The sequence below is a fragment of the Chlorocebus sabaeus genome, chromosome 26 (genome assembly GCF_047675955.1).
Source record: "Chlorocebus sabaeus isolate Y175 chromosome 26, mChlSab1.0.hap1, whole genome shotgun sequence".
Classification (NCBI taxonomy): Eukaryota; Metazoa; Chordata; class Mammalia; order Primates; family Cercopithecidae; genus Chlorocebus; species Chlorocebus sabaeus.
The window spans coordinates 7,111,618-7,128,728 of NC_132929.1; positions in this window are offsets into that span (position 1 = coordinate 7,111,618).

Below are 17,111 nucleotides of genomic sequence, written 5' to 3' on the forward strand. Positions count from 1 at the left end.
GTGAAAGACTAAAAGCTTTTGCACTAAGATCAGGAAGAGGATTTCTATTGAACATGATACTGGATGTCTTAGCCAGATAAATTAGGCAAGAAAAAGAAAAGAAGTCCAAATTGGAAAAGAATTAAAAATATACCTGTTTGGGCTGGGCGCAGTGGCTCACACCTGTAATCCCAGCACTTTGGGAGACCCCAAGGGAGGTGGATCACCTGAGGTCAGGGGTTCAAGACCAGTCTGGTCAACAGGGTGAAACCCTGTCTGCACTAAAACTACAATGATTAGCTGAGCATGCTGGTGGGCACCTGTAATCCCAGCTACTTGGGAGGCTGAGGCAGGAGAATTGCTTGAACCTGGGAGGCGGAGGTTGCAGTGAGCCCAGATGGTGCCATTATACTCCAGCCTGGGCGACAAGAGTGAAACTTGGTCTAACATATATATAATATATTATATATACATAGTATATTATATATTATATATTTATAGATACATATTATGTATATTTATTATATAATATACATTTATTAATATATCATATATTTATTAATATATTAATAATAGTAATAAATATATGTTTATTATATAAATATATATTTATTTATATATTATATATTACATATAAATCCAAGCACAGCTTAAAAAGAATATATATTATATATTTATAAATACATAACTACAAATATATATTGTATTTTATTTTTATTTATGTATTTATTTATTTATTTTGTTTACCCATACTTGTATGGGTATACTACTTGTATACCCATGCTCATAGCAGTATTATTCACAATAGCCAACAAGTGGAAGAAACCCAAGTATCCAAGATGAATGGACAAACAAAATGTGCTATGTCCATACAATGGAATATGATTTGGCCGTATAAAGGAAGAAAATTCTGACATATGCTACAGGAGGGATGAACCTTGAAGACATTACGCTATAAGTGAAATTAGCCAGTCACAACAGGACAATACTGTTTGATTCCAATTATATGAGGTACCTAGAGTAGTCAAATCCATAGCAACAGGAAGTAGAATGATGGTTGCCAGGGGCTGGGGGCGGGAGGGAATGAGGAGTTGTTGTTTAATGGATACAGAATTTCAGATATGCAACTTGGAAAGAGTTCTGGAAACTGGCTGCACAATAATGTGAATGTACTTAACATGACTGAGCTGTACATTTATAAATGGTTAAGATGGCAAATTTTATGTTTTATATATATTTTTTATATATATTTTACCACAATTCAACATTTTAAAAACGCTGGTGAAGAGGTATAGAAAATGGATCACTCATCTGTTGCTGCAGGAATATAAAGTAGCACAGCCATTCTGGGACACAGTTTGGCAGTTACTTATAAAACCAAACATTCAACTACCATATGACCCAGCAATTGCACTCTTGGGCATTTATCCCGGAGAAATGAAAATTTAGTTTCACACACAGTCCTGTGCATGAGTGTTCATAACACCTTTATTTGTAATAGAGCCAAAGTAGAAACAGCCCAGCTATTCTTCAATAAGTGAACAGCTAAACAATGGTGCATCCATATTATGGATACTCTCAGCCATGAAAAGAACAAACCATTGACACACACACAATAACTTGGATGAAATTTCAAGGGAATTATGCTGAGTGAAAAAAGTCAATTCCAAATAGGTACATACTGTCTAAATCCATTTATGTAACATCTTTGAAATGATAAAATTATAAAAATGGAGAGCAGATTAGTGGTTGCCAGGGTTAGGGAAAGGGTGGGAGGAAAGGGAGATGGAGCGGCTATTAAAAGGGCTCCTTATGGGGATGGAAATAGCTGCGTCTTGAGGGATCTATGTCAACATCTTGGTTGTGATGCTGTACTACAGTTTTGTAAGATGTGATTATTGGGGGAAACAGGTGAAGGGTACATGAAAATCTCTGTGTTACTGCTAATATCTGCATTTGAATCTACAATTATCTCAAAGTAAAAAAGTTTAATTTTAAAAAAGCAATAATAATCAATTATTCTCTCTCCCTGTTTTCTGTGAGCATGGCAGCTACAGGTTGTCTTTGCTCCTGTGTGTCTGGGGTCTTAAGTGAAAGATGCTAAGGCAGGGGTGGGACCACCTGGAGGCCTCTTCCTGACCTATCTATCACGGAGTTGGTGCTGGGTGCTGGGTGCTGGCTGGGACCCGAGCTCGACTGTCAACCGGGGCACCCACACATGGCTTCTCTATATTGCCTGGGCTTCCTCACAGCATGGTGGCTGGCTTCAAGTTCAAGTGTCCCAGTTAAAAACACAAAGCCAATGGGAAGCAGTGTCACCATTTGTGACTGAGCCTCAGGAGTCAGCCAGCAAATCCACAGTCACAAAGTCTCCCCCAGACACAGGGGGAGGAAATTCTTACTTCTTCATGGGATTAGGCAAGGTTCTAGACGGATAAATATTGTCATGGCCACTTTTATAAAATATCGGCTTCCACAAAGAAGGTCTTCCAAAGTGTAGAAAGTCCAGGCCTCAACACTCAGATCCTCTTTGAAATGTACTCTGAGAGACTAATGAGCTGTGATTTGAACCTGGGTCCCTTGGCCCAGGAGTCCCAAAAGGCTGGGGCAATGGCTGGAGGCAGTCCCCTTCCTCCGCTTCCCTTCCTTCTCTGCATGGCTGGAGGCAGTCCCCTTCCTCCGCTTCCCTTCCTTCTCTGCATGGCTGGAGGCAGTCCCCTTCCTCCGCTTCCCTTCCTTCTCTGCATGGCTGGGTGATTCAGTGGGCCCCGCATGACCCAGTGGGGCCACCATTACCAGCATACGGTCAGGAGGAGGCTCAGGTGAGGGCCGGTACAGACTAAGCTGGAGCCCCAGGTGCTGCCATTGCAGATACCTCCAGACTGTGGTCCTGGAACCAAGGGGCCTCAGCACAGGGAACTCAGAGGAAGGGCATTGGGCAGGTATGAGGCCCCATTCCAGGCCATTTGGGAGTGGGGTAGTCCAGGGTTTCTTCAGATCAGAGAACTTCCCTCTTCCATCTGCTTTCTCTCAGGAAAAATGGCCCAGGGAAGATTTTCCATCCACCCGTCCAACCCTCTGGGACCCGCTCGCCAGGATCTGGGGTGATGGGAGAGGGAGACCAGCACAGATCAGTGCAAGGCCAAGCAGACACTTGGAAGCCCCCAGTGTGGCCACCACACTTTAAGTGCCTATACTGAGGACTGAGCTGATCTGAGTAGGGACTGAAAGGGCAGAGGCAGGAGGGAGACCCTCCGAGGCTGGAAAGGTGGGGGCTGGAGCGCCAAGACTGTGGTGAGGGGAAGGCACTGGAACTGAGAGTGGGGCTTGGACAAGGGGATGTGGCTGTGGCTCTCACAAGGCTGCGGGTCCTCACTGAAGTCCCTGGTTGGGGGCTGCAGCCTCAGGGAACGGGGGTAGTGGAAACTCCCTTCACCGTCACACAAAGATGGCCAGGAAGTAAGTCTCCCCCTGAGGACTAGGGGAAAGCGACAAAGCCCAGCCTGTGCTCCACGCTGTACAGTTTTCTACTGTGGCACAGTGAATCACCACAATTTGGTGACATAGGCCAGACAAATTTATTATCTCACCGTTTCTATGGGTCAGAAATCCAAGCACAGCTTTAAAAAAAACTCTCAGCTGGGCATGGTGGCTTACGACTGTAATCCTAGCACTTTTGGAGGCCGAGGCAGGTGGATCACCTGAGATTGGGAATTCGAAACCAGCCTGACCAACATAAAGAAACCCCGTCTCTACTGAAAATACAAAATTAGCCAGGCGTGGTGGCGTGCACCTGTAATTCAAGCTACTTGGGAGGCTGAGGCAGGAGAATCGCTTGAACCCAGGAGGTGGAAGTTTTGGTGAGCCAAGACCACGCCATTGTACTCCAGCCTGGGCAATAAGAGCGAAACTCTGTATAAAAAAGAAAGAAAGAAAAGAACAAAGAAAAAGAGAGAGAAAAAAAAAAAAGACTGTCTGCTTGAGGTCTCACCAGGCTGTAATCAAGTTTCCGCTCATTCATTTGGAGCTCCGTGTTCTCTCCAAGCTTATTCAGGTTGCTGGCAAAAGTCAGTTTGCAAGTTGTACGATTCAGTTCTATCTTGCAGTTTCAAGACTGGGGTCCCCACTTTGTTGCTGGCTGTAGGCTGCCCTGGGATTTGTCTCGGCTTCTGGAGACATGCTTGGTCCTCGCCACATGGAGTCTGTGTTCATCCACTCTGGGACTGCTATAAAGAAATACTGGAGGCTGGGTCATTTATAAAGAAAAGGGGTTTAATTGGCTCATGGTACTGCAGGCTGTACAGGAGCATGATGCTGGCATCTGCTCGGCTTTGGGGAGGCCTCAGGAAAATACAATCAGGGCAGAAGGTGAAGTGGAAGCAGACACGTCTTACATGGCTGGAGCAGGAGCAAGAGGTGACAGGGGAGATGCTATCCACTTTTAAACAACCAGATCTGGTGAGAACCCACTATCGTGAAGATAGCAACAAGGGGATGGTGTTAAACCATGAGAAACTGCCCCCATGATCCAATCACCTCCCACCAGACCCCACCTCCAACACTGGGGATTACAATTCCACATGAGATTTGGGTGGGAACACAGATCCAAACCACATCAGACCCACAAGCAGTCTGCAGCACGACAGTCTGGCGTCTTCTGGGCCACGTCTCCACGAAGCTTCACCTTCTTTCAGATGCTCCTCTGGTTGGGCCAGGCTCACCCAGGATGATCTGGATAGTCTCCCTCTTGATTAATTCAACGTCAACTGACTTGTGACAATCACAGGAGTGACATCCTATCATAGTCACTGATTCTGCACACACTAAAGAGGAAAGAATTCTACAGGGAGTTTACACCAGGGGCGGGACTCTTGGGGCCATATTAGAATCCTGCTTGCCATGTATGGGTTTGGAGTCTGAATTTATACCTGTCGGGTTGTGGAAATCTCCATGATTAACATCCATTAGGTCCCAGGCAGGAGATATCTTTGCAGTGCATGACAGAGGCAAATAGAAAAATTCTCAGAGGAAAAAAAAAAAAATTATATATATATATATACACATATATATATATATACACCCCGTCACTGAAGATAACATCACAATAAAAAAAATTGAACAGATACGTGGAAACTCTATTCCCTGTATGAGCAAGTCAGCAGGCAAAATGAATAGGAGCACTGGGATCCATCCCAGGACCTGCAGACCACAGTGTAGACCTCTCCTCCTCTACAAGTGTGTGTAATACATGTTCCCTACCATGTACTTGACTGTTGATCTAGATATTGCTTTAAAAGGACAGTGAGATTGCGTGAAAACCACCACTTACAAAGGTCACGAAAATTTTCATTATGAAATGTTGTATTTCATTAAGTATTAAGATATTTTGTAATGTTTTCCACACGAATGAAATTTTATCATATGTGACCCATTGTACTATTTGATCATATTATGTATAATTTGTGATTAATTTTCAAACCTAAGTATTGCTTTAAGAATTTGAGTAATGAGGCCGGGCGCAGTGGCTCATGTCTGTAATCCCAGCACTTTGGAAGGCTGAGGCGGCAGGATCACACTTGAGGCCAGGAGCTCGAGAGCAGCCTGGCCAGCATGGTGAAACCCCGTTTCTACTAAAAATACAAAAATTAGTAGCCGGGCGTGGTGGCACACACCTATAATCCCAGCTACTCAGGAGGCTGGGAGAATCGTTTGAACTTGGTAGGCAGAGGTTGCAGTGAACCAAGATCATGCCGCTGCACTCCAGGATAGGCTGGGCCTTTTTTTTATTTTTTATTTTTTATTTTTTTGAGAAAAAAAGAAAAGAAAAGAAAAGAATTCGAATAATGATTCCAGTTGCTACCACCTCAACAGAGCAAAGCTTCTCCACATTGAATTTAAATATATATATAACAACTATTTTGATGGTTCAAGAAAGGTCTAACTTGGCTTTCCTATCATTTGAACATAAATCGATGACAATCTCATTATCTCAACATAATCAGTGATTTTGCTAAAGCAAAGGCAGGAAAAATAAATTTTACAGAATAAATAACAGTTTATGAATTATGACTTTATTATTCATGCAAACACCACCAACCCACCAATATCACACCCAGACATGAACAATCATTAAATTCAGCCACCTATGATATTTTGCCAAGTTTCAATCATATAAAAACTATAGCTTTATATATATTAGTTTGATTTATGGCCTTTACTTTTTTTTTTTTTTTTTTTTTTTTTTTTTTTTTTTTTGAGACAGAGTCTCGCTCTGTCACCCAGGCTGCAGTGCAGTGGCCCGATCTCGGCTCAATGCAAGCTCCACCTCCCGGGTTCACGCCTTTCTCCTGCCTCAGCCTCCCGAGTAGCTGGGACTACAGGCGCTGCCACCACGCCCGGCTAATTTTTTGTGTTTTTAGTAGAGACAGGGTTTCATCGTGTTAGCCAGGATGGTCTCGATCTCCTGACCTCGTGATCCGCCCGCCTCGGCCTCCCAAAGTGCTGGGATTACAGGCGTGAGCCACCGCGCCCGGCCGAGTGGTGGAATTACAGGTGTGAGCCACCACGCCTGGCTATGACTTTTACATGTTTAGACATGTGGTCAGAGGGCCGTGGACACTGTCACTCTAAGAGGGTCGCTGGGAAAAAGGCCGAGCCTGGGGAGCACAGCAGAGGACACCGGACGCAGCCGGGTCTGAGGGAGCGGGCTCCCCTCCGGGGTCACGGTGCCCTTGCGGTCGGCCAGGCCAGCAGCAGACAAGCGACACAGCTCAGGATTCTGTTGGACTAGGCCTCAATGGCGCCGCCACGTGGCAGCGTGGAGCAATGTCGGGAACTTGCTCTCCCCACGCCAAGGAAACGTTGCACCAAGTCCCCAGGGATTTTTTTTTTTTTTTTTAATTGATTGCTTTCTTGAGAATTCAAGGCAAGAGTGGACTGCCAGGAGAAGATATGGGCTTTCTATTTTTAAGGCCAGCGAATCCCAGAATGATTAATTCCAAAGATAATTTGTATCCTGAGTTTGTGGAGCGACACACCAAAAAGTAGATTGTTCCGTGCACAGCAGCTGGGAGCCAGTGGCATAGATGTTAAACCATGGAACCTGGGCCAGAGCTGTGCTTACGTGCTGGCTCCATTACTGGTTAGTCGTGTGATGCCAGGCAAGTTCTGTGGTGTCTCCAAGCCTGTCTTCCCCCAAGTCAATGGGAGTCGTGGGCGGCTTCAAAGCCCCACAGATGCTGTGGCTGATTGAGACAAACGTTGCTTGGCTCCTGCACTCAGTACGGGCTCTACCGAGGTAACTCTCTTTCCCTTCTCCCTCCTCTATCCCTAGCCTCCCCCTCCTCCTCCTCCCTCGTAAATGGCAATCCTTGAGTGTTTGTTGGGTGAGTTAATGAATTTGGATGCAAGTCACCAAGGGCGATGGACTTCATCCGTTTCTCCAATCATCCTTGAATTGCCTGGATTCCTACCACATTCTGCCTTCCCCTCCTTAGTCAAGCGTGTCCGATTTCTCTTCTGTCTTTGAGTGCTCAGCACACTGTTCCCCAGCTGAGGGCCAGTCTGCAGAGCAAACAGAGGAATCGGGCACTTGCCTTCCTCCCCCCATCCTGCTGCCAGCCAGCCTCCCTTCTCCTCTGCTTCCATGGGGCCAGCCCTGCCTTGTCCCTTCCCCTCAGCAAGTCTAAGAACTTCACTCCTGCAATTACCCTCCTCTCACAGTTGGGTTACCAAGTCATGTTATCCCCTCTCTCTTTTCTTTCTCTCTCTCTCTTTCTTTCTTTCTTTCTTTCTTTCTTTCTTTCTTTCTTTCTTTCTTTCTTTCTTTCTTTCTTTCTTTCTCTTTCTTTCCTTCTTTCTTCTTTCTCTCTTCTTTCTTTCCTCTTTCTTTTTGTTTTTCTTTCTTTCTTTTCTTTCTTTCTTTTCTTTCTTTCTTTCTTTCTTTCTTTCCTTCCGTCCGTCCGTCCGTCCTTCCTTCCTTCCTTCCTCCCTCCCTTTCCTTCCCTTCCCAGAGTCTCACTTTATCACCCAGGCTGAAGTGCAGTGGCACAATCTCAGCTCACTCTAGTTTCTGCTTTACTGGTTCAAGTGATTATCCTGCCTCAGTCTCCCAAGTAGCTGGGATTACAGGCATGTGCCACCACACCCAGCTAATTATTTTTTTATTTTTATTTTTTATTTTTGGTAGAGACGGGGTTTCACCATGTTGGACAGGCTGGTCTCGAACTCCTGACCTCTGGGTATCTACCTGCCTTGGCCTCCCAAAGTGCTGAGATTACATGCATGAGCCACTGTGCCTAGCCCCCACTCACTTTCAAACTTGCTCCAAGTCTTCAACCTTTCAAACAAAACAGCAGTGGCACCCAGGCTTTCTGGAGGCCAGGCCGTTCTCCCACATCGGCCCACTCCTCCACCCCTTCCCGCCTGCCTGCCCTGCCCTGCCGCCTTCCTGTCCTTCTTTCCTCCACTGCTTAGAGTGAGCTTCTGAAGTCTCCTGTCCCTAGAAACTGCCCTTTGTCAAGGTCATGAACAAGCCCTGGGGCCAAATCCAGGGGTGGAAAATGGAGACAGGCAAGGGAGGCAGATCTCAGGGAGGTGGGAGAGGCAGTGGCCTTGTGGGTGTGGACTGAACTCAAATTCCAGCCGGGGGCCACCAGGGGACCTTGGTTTTCCCCCTGGTCTTCTTCCTTTCTCCACCTCTCACAGCCTAATCCCCGCCCATCGACTCCAAATCCGTGTCTGTGACACACTTGTCTCAACTCCTTGTCCTTGTGTCAGGGACCCAGGAGTCCCCGAACTGGGGACGTCACTGAACTCATGATGTACTTTCCTAACTGGCTGCAAGGAGCCTCTGGTGGGGAGGGCGTCCTGGAGGGGTGACGACATGGAGGGAATATCATTAGCTTCCCATGGCCCCTCACTTTCCTGGCAGAGACTCCGAGGACGGGGTGCGGCAGCAACTCTCACCCCCTCCCCGCTGTGGCTGGTCCTCAGGGCCAGGGCACCCTGCCCTTGGGACCCCTTCCCAAGTGTCAGCTCATCCTGGAACACCCACAAGCAAAACGGGATCAGGCTTCTTGGAGTTTTCTTTCCAGTAGGGAACTGGTCACTGACCAGCAGTGGATGCTGAGCAGAAATTGCCATTGGTTTCTCTTGTAGAAATAGAGAGAGCGAGCAAGTGTGTGTGTGTGTGTGTGTGTGTGTTGTAATCAGTGAATCAAAAAGATTCAAAGGGGCAGAGAGTAGTGATTCCACCAGAGCTCAGGAAGAGGAGGAGGTGGCAGTGGCCCTGGCCCAGCTTGTCAAGGAGCCGGCTGGTGCTCCTGAATCACCAAGGCCTCCCATCCACCCACGCCGTCACCAGCAGGTGGGGACCGTCAGCCACTTTCTGGCAAATCACAGCAAGTCAGCACGGCAAGTTGAAAGAAGGAGCCAGTACCTCTCTGGGAGAGCCTTCCCTCCAGAGCCTGCCGGGGAAGAAGGAGCCTGGGAACTGACTTCACACAGCGACGTAGAACCCTCAGAGAGCAGAAGAAGGTCCTGAAGCCCCGGCTCAGGCCTGGCGAGTCGGGCTCCACGGGGTGCTTGTCCTGGGCCTCGGCTTCCACGTGCAGGAGCTGCTGGCTGTGCTGCCTGAGCCCTGAGCTGTGAGGATCAGATGACTTGCCCTGGGTCTTATTACTGGGACTTTTCAGAGCCCAGCGGGAGCCCAGGCCTCAGACCTGGCTGCTTTTCTGGGCACCACGTGCTGCCACTTCTCGCATGTTCTGACCGCCCCAGGCCCTTCTCCTTTGGGACCAGTGCTGGTGAGCCTCTGAGGGTCCAGGAAGCGGGTGTGGTGAGGTGCAGGGGTCCTGACTATGGGTCTGACTCTGGATGGCAGCGGGACAGCATTCCCGGGTCCAATCCCCTTCCCCTGCCTGCCTGCTCTATCCCTGCTCCAGCTTGAGTGCCTCCACCCCCTGCTGTCCCCTACTCTTAGCTGTCCTCTCACCCTCTCCACCCTGCCCCAGGTCCTCCCTCACACACGCAGGCTCTGGGCTGGCGGCTGCTTTGGTTGTCTCCCCCACGTTCTCGGAACCCCTAGGTTCTAGGTTATCGTATCAGACCAAGAACAAAATCCACCCAGCAGTGAGCTGTGAGCACTTCCTGTATGGCTGCTGAAGCATGAATTGGTTAGAAATAATGGCGGCTGACACCGCAGTACAGCCCCTCAGCCACTCCTCCTGGTGCACAATGGAACCTTCTGGAAGGCTGGATATGAGCTATGCCTGCCTCTTTTCCTGGTTTCTCTTACTGCCCCCAAGAGCGGACTGCCTCTGGGGCTCACCCTCGGGTCAGAGCTGATGCCCCGAGGTTTAGGCATGGACCCTGTCATTCTGGGAGCAGGTGTTTTCCTCCCACGCATCCGTCTGTCCAAGTTGCTCCAGGTCCACAGCCATGAGCAGAGCCGTGACAGGAGCCGCTGCTGTCGTAAGAAGCATGGAACTTCTGACTGGGGGTTGCCTCTTCCCTCTCAGGTATTAATGATAATAACTGATATGTTGTGTTTACCAGGTACTGGGCTCTGCTTAAGCACTACATATATTAATCCATGCAATCATGCTACAAAACGGATGCCATTATCATTCCCATTCTGTAGATGAGAAAACAAAGGTTCAGTGCACCTGTCTAACTTGCCAGGGTTACCCATCCATCCAGAGACCAGCAGAACCGGGCCACCCAACAGGCTGGCCCGAGTCTTGTCTTCTGTCTGCCTCTCAGGATGGCCATCCATCCACACGACCATATGGCTTTCAAAGAAGCTGGAAAGAGACAACTGCTCCATGTGGAACAGGCACTGTCTGCCGGTTCATGTGGGCATGAGCAGCCCACCGGTGGGGACTGCTGGGTTCTCCAGCCTTCCACATATCCAGCGCCCCCCATATGCCCATATACCAGAGACTGTAAGGTGCTGGGGGAAAACCTTATTCTTGGGCCCCTGGCAAGGTGCTTGCCTGACTTTTCCTTAGGACAAGTGAGGGGAAGTAGCCTGGAGGGTCTGCTTCCTGGTCTGGGGTGGAGATGTCACCTGGACTCTTGGCAATGGGGGTTTCCACCCCAGGGTACGCTTACTACCTGAGTCCTATAGGTTGCAAGTATGCTTATGTGTTTCCTCTCAACCTCACATAACATTATGTAGGTTTTGGAGTCCAGAATCTGCTAACAGTTGAAAGGGCCATGTTGCAAGTAACTGTGCGGACTTGCCCTGACCTTATGCAACAGATTCCACCCTGCATATGGAATAACGTCCTGAGGGCCCACTGGGCTTTGGAGAAGCAAAGGTGAGCAAGAGAGACGCCAAACCCTGTCCTCGGGTTGCTTGGAGTCTGACACAGCAGCGAGCACCATGAGGGCCATGCTGTGTTGAGGACGTACTCTGGACATTATTCCTGAATAGCTTAGTTTATCACTGAGTAAAAGTATACAGTGTAGGGTTCTCCTACCAGCCTCCCTGGCCTCCTTTTCAACAAACCAGCCAGCACTGTGATGGACTCCACCCCCATCCCGCATGCACCTGGGCAAGGCTCTGTCGCGAGGTTCCCTCCGTCACTGTGTGGCTGGGCAGGACAGAAGGAAGGAGAGAAAGCAGCCATGCCCAGGTCTCCCCAGCCTTTGACATGCCCAGGTTCTCCCAAGCCTTTGACATGCCCAGGTTCTCCCAAGCCTTTGACATGCCCAGGTTCTCCCCAGCCTTTGACGTAGCAGAAAGAGCTCTCTGTAAGGCAGATAGCTGCACAGACAGAAAGCTCTACCATTTGTCAGGGGCTGCGGTAGACTGAGGCTGCACATTGAGAACCCTGTGTTCTGAATGCTGGTGCAGGCCTTAGGGGCATGCAACCCCACCTTCCTCCTGCTCGAGACCCCAAAATATGGGCTGGGCATGGGTGAGAGAAAGGATGCTCTTTCGTTGCCCACCTCCACCCCTGTTCCTCACCAAACAGATGGAAGAGCAGCAGACTTGAGGGACCTGCTGGGCAATGAGATTTTCTGCCTCAGTGGGTTTTCACTGGAGGCTGGGGAATGGAGCATCCCTTGCGGGATGCAGAGGACTCAGATTCAGGAAGCAGGGACATGGAAATGGCCCTAAGATGCCATTCAAACCTGAGGCAAAGCCCAAGGGTGACACAGGCTTCCCTGCCTATTGTCTCAGTGTCACCCTAACATAGTGGAGAGGGCACTCAGTGTCTCCAGAAAACCAGACCCCTGTGAGGTCAAGTGGCCCATCCAAGGTCAGTGCCCTGGTTGCTTACTCATGATCCTGTCTGCACTAGTCAGGGTTCTCCAGAGAGACAGGGCTAATGGAATATAGATATGTAGATGTAGATCTATAGATATATGAGAGAGAATGTATTAGGGGAATTGCTTCACACAATTATGGAGGCTAAGAAGTCCCAAGACAGGCCATCGACATGCCAGAGACCCTGGGACGCTGGTGGCATGGCTCAGTGCAAATCTGAAGACCTAAGAACCTCGGTGGGCTGCTGGTGTAAGTCCTAGAGTCCAAAGTCGGGAAAGCCTTGAGTTTTTATGTCCAAGGGCAGTAGAACAGTGTATTCCAGCTCTAGGAGAGAGAGCAACCAATTTTATCTTTTCTGTTTGTTCTATTCGGGCCTTCATCCAATCGGATGGCACACACACACGGAGGGCGGATCTTCCCCTCCTCGTCCACTCAGACTCATACCAATCTCCTCTGCAAACACCCTCACAGGCATGCCCCCAAATAATGCCTAACCAGTTCCCTAGGTGTTCTTCAATCCAGCCAAATGGACACTTGACGTTAACCATCACATGGTGTCCTCTATGCCAAGTTCGCTAAGGAGGATAAATCACCCTACAGTATGCATCAGAAAGGCGCTTGGGGAAAACCAGACTTGTTAGAGGAACTACGGGCTCATCCAAGGGTTTGCCAGGGTAGCAAGTGAGTTGCGCTCTTCACGCTGGGTTGTTGGCGCTCACTGGTCTCCCTCCCACTGCTGTTCACCTGGGATCCTCCAACCCTTGATGACGGTGCCACTCAGGGGTCTGCTGGGCCACTCTCACTGTATATTCACAAGTGGGGACTTGAATCCCTGACTGGTGGTTTGCCGGGGCCTACCGCTGTAGGGTCCTCCTTCTACCCCTCTGAGTGGACAAGAAGGAGCACGACAGGGAGCTGGCATTGTGTCCCTGGTGGCTCCTTCCAGGTGGGCAGTGGGGAAGGGCTGCCCAGCCAGTCAGGGCACGTGGGAGCTCAGGGCTGTTTTGATGGCCAAGGCTGTGAGGCTCAGAGCAGACGCGGTGATCTCAGTGACACGAGGCAGTGTTCACCATGACCTCTGCTTCCTCTCAGCCACCCTCCCTCCCTCCAAGCCAGGTCTGCTGCTGGGAATCGAAAGAAGTAGGATTTGTCTGAATTTCCGTTTGTGGGGCATATACTTGTAGCACTACCACAGCGAAAGCATGTGTATGTGCAGTTGTGTTCTTTACAGATTTCTTCTTATCCCATTATGTTTTAGTGTCTCAGATACATCTTGTCTTGATGTCTGATGGCTCCAATTAAAAGCATGCAAAACTGCCACCAAAGCAGTGAAATGCAGATAACAGGGACAAACGGATTAAGAGGCATTATCACTTCAAAGTGTGTTTAATTAAGATGAATCTCTGCACAAGAAAACCTGAAAATGCCTGGAAACCTTACAGCTCATATAGAGAAAAAAACCTATTAGAAAAAGTCCCAACTGGGCGCAGTGGCTCACACCTGTAATCCCAGCACTTTGGGAGGCCGAGGCGGGCTGATCACAAGGTCAGGAGATCGAGACTATCCTGGCTAACATGGTGAAACCCCGTCTCTACTAAAAACAGAAAAAAAAAAATCAGCCGCTCGTGGTGGCGGGCGCCTGTAGTCCCAGCTACTCCGGAGGCTGAGGCAGGAGAATGGCGTAAACCCGGGAGGCGGAGCTTGCAGTGAGCTGAGATCAAGCCACTGCACTCCAGCCTGGGTGACAGAGAGAGACTCCGTCTCAAAAAAAAGAAAGAAAAAGAAAAGAAAATGTCCCAAATTTGAGTCTTAAAAATGTACATGATATGACTAATAATGGATTGTGAAGCTGAACGTTTTCTAAACTTTTGATTAAATTTATTATTTTGATGCTAGACTATTAACTGAACTATGTCCTGGAGGCTGTCACTTGTTTTTGTAAATAAAGTTTTATTGTAACACAGCCACGCTCATTCATTTACAAATTGTCTATGGCCACTTTCCTGCTACAATGGCAGATATGAGTACTCAATACATAGGCTTGGTCCCCAACACCTGAAATATTTGCTTTGGTCCTTTACAGAAGAAGTTTACCGACCCCTGTGCCAGATAAAAGATTAAATTACCTTTTATATGTTGTATAGAAAATATGACCCAAAAAACCCTGCCTTATAAAGGATGACTAAAGAGTTTGTAGCCAAAAATGTAAGAAAACATGTATTATATAATTATGTCAGGAAGTTAACAAAAAGATGTTATATTTCTGTACTTTATGATGTTTGTGATGGTTTCAGCTCTTTAAAATTTGTAAGGATTTATTTTCTCATTCTAAATATTTGCTTTTATACCTAATTTAGTTTTCAAAATGTTTAATTCTTAAAGGAGTCTTATGACTGTATAATCTTCAGACATCACAAAACTTGGATCCACACCTAGCCATTGAGATCTCACATAGTACATTTACATTTTAGAGAATAATTCCCATACTGCATACAGGAAATTGGTGTATTTCAATTTAACTTGCTTGCAAAGACTTAAGAGTCTTATTATTGCACAAACAACAGTATCTGAGAGAATAAAAGTCAGTGAAGCCTTAAAGGAGCTGATCAAGTGACAGTATGAATGACAATAAAATCACAACAGGGTGTGGCTGCTCATACTAAAGCAAGGGGCTCCGTGGGACTGTTAAAACTGCCCTAGTTTCTATTATAAAAAGCCCCCACCCTTTGCCAATCACAAAATGAGCCTCCTGCCCCGCCCTCTCTCATTCCCATTGCAATTGGCATGGCAATGCCAAGGGGGCATCCTCCCTTCATATTTGTGCAGGGCAAGAACCAAATTCCCTTACTCTTGGAGCTCCTGAACTCCAAACAGTGAGGGGCCTGTAAGGTACCCCCAGCATGGTCCCTTCCTGTGGACCTCAAAGGAAGAGTGTGACCCTCTCTGCCAGGATGCCACTGACTGCCAGTCACAGAATGTCTGGTCATCACTGGCGTCTGTGATAACGACTCTGAGGGACGCCTCTTTTCCAAGGCTCAGAAACGCTCCCACAGGCTGCCGGGCCTATTCAGCATGTCTGGGTTTGGGGTGTCTCCCTCATAGATCACGGAGGCCTGCTCCCACCCTCAGCACTTCACACTGCACAGGGCCCCAGCGGGAGGGAAAGTATGCTTTTTCCTTACCACCAGGAAAACCTCTCACTGAAACACTCCTCTTCCTGTTCCCCGCATCACATGCCCACCCTGAGCCCGTCACAGGAAAACCCAACACCAAGCCAGTCCTGATTCCCCGGGCGTCCTGGGCACACATCATTAAAGAAAAAGGCAATGGCGTGGAAACAGGCAACCCTCAGTGTCATGGTTCGTAGGCTCCAGGTGCAGACCATTCCTATGGAAGGACTAAGCCTCTACAAAACATTGGGCCCAGTCAGTGTAACCCTGGGGAATCTTTAAAATATCTCAAGTTGGTCCATAGGACACTGAGGTTACTGCCCCAGCTCTGGGTGGGTTTCTGAGTGTGGACCTGGATGGCTCCTGAGGCTCTTTGGGGATACTCAGATAGTATCTCCAGCAGCACGTGTGAGTCAGAAGAAGGTGAGAGAGCTTCTGGAAGCATATAGACCTAGATGCTAAGATCAAACCCCAGACCACAGAGAACCTGCCACAGCAGAGAGTGGCACTGTTTAGATCTTGGGACTTCCACTGTCACCTGTCTTAAGAGACAGGTGAATGCCAGGAGAGGTTAGCTGCTGATGCCTGAGAAATTTGTCAATGGAAAAAGTGGGTTTGTCCCAAGAAGTCTAGGGCATGATTCTCTAAACAGGAGGCAGAATTACAGAATCTTGGTGCCAAAGGAACCTTCAGAATTAACTAATCCAGGGTCTGTCAAATTTTTTTGATGACGAATAAATAGATTGCACTGTGGCATGGTTTGAATGTCCCCTCCAAAACTCATGTTGACATTTCATTGCCATTGTAACAGTATTAAGAGGTGGGACCACTGAGGGGTGATTAGGTCACAAGGACTTTGCTCTTATGAATGGATTAAATCCACAGAAAGGAGGAGTTCAGCCTTCCCTCTCACTCTGATTCTTTCTTTGCCCTTCCTCTAGGGGGTGATGCAGCAAGAAGGCCCTCACCAGATATCAGTCCTTTGACCCTGGACTTCCCAGCCTCCAGAATCATGAGCCAATACATCTTTGTTCATTATAAATTACCCCACCAGGCTGAGTGTGGTGGATCATGCCTGTAATCCCAGCACTTCTGGAGGCCGAGGCAGGCAGATTACCTGAGGTCAGGAGTTCGAGACCAGCCTGACCAATATGGTGAAACCCTGCTTCTACTAAAAATACAAAATTAGCTGGGCCTAGTGGCAGGTGCCTGTTGTCCCAGCTACTCAAGAGGCTGAGGCAGGAGAAGTGCTTGAACCCAGGAGGCGGAGGTTGCAGTTAGCTGAGATTGCACCATTGCACTCTAGCCTGGGCGACAGAATGAGACTCTGTCTCAATAAATAAATAAATAAATAAATAACCCCACCTGTGATATTATTATATTATAGCAGCACAAAATACATCAAGACGCACTGTAAAAGAGTACATACACCAGGCACGGTGGCTCATGCCTCTAATTCCAGCACTTTGGGAGGCCAAGGCAGGTGGATCATCTGAGGTCAGGGGTTTGAGACCAGCCTGACCAACATGGTGAAACCCCATCTCTACTAAAAATACAAAATTAGCTGGGTGTGGTCTCCCATGCCTGTAATCCCAGCTACTCAGGAGACTGAGGCAGGAGAAGTGCTTGAACCCAGGAGGCAGAGGTTGCAGTTACCCAAGATCGCACCATTGCACTCCAGC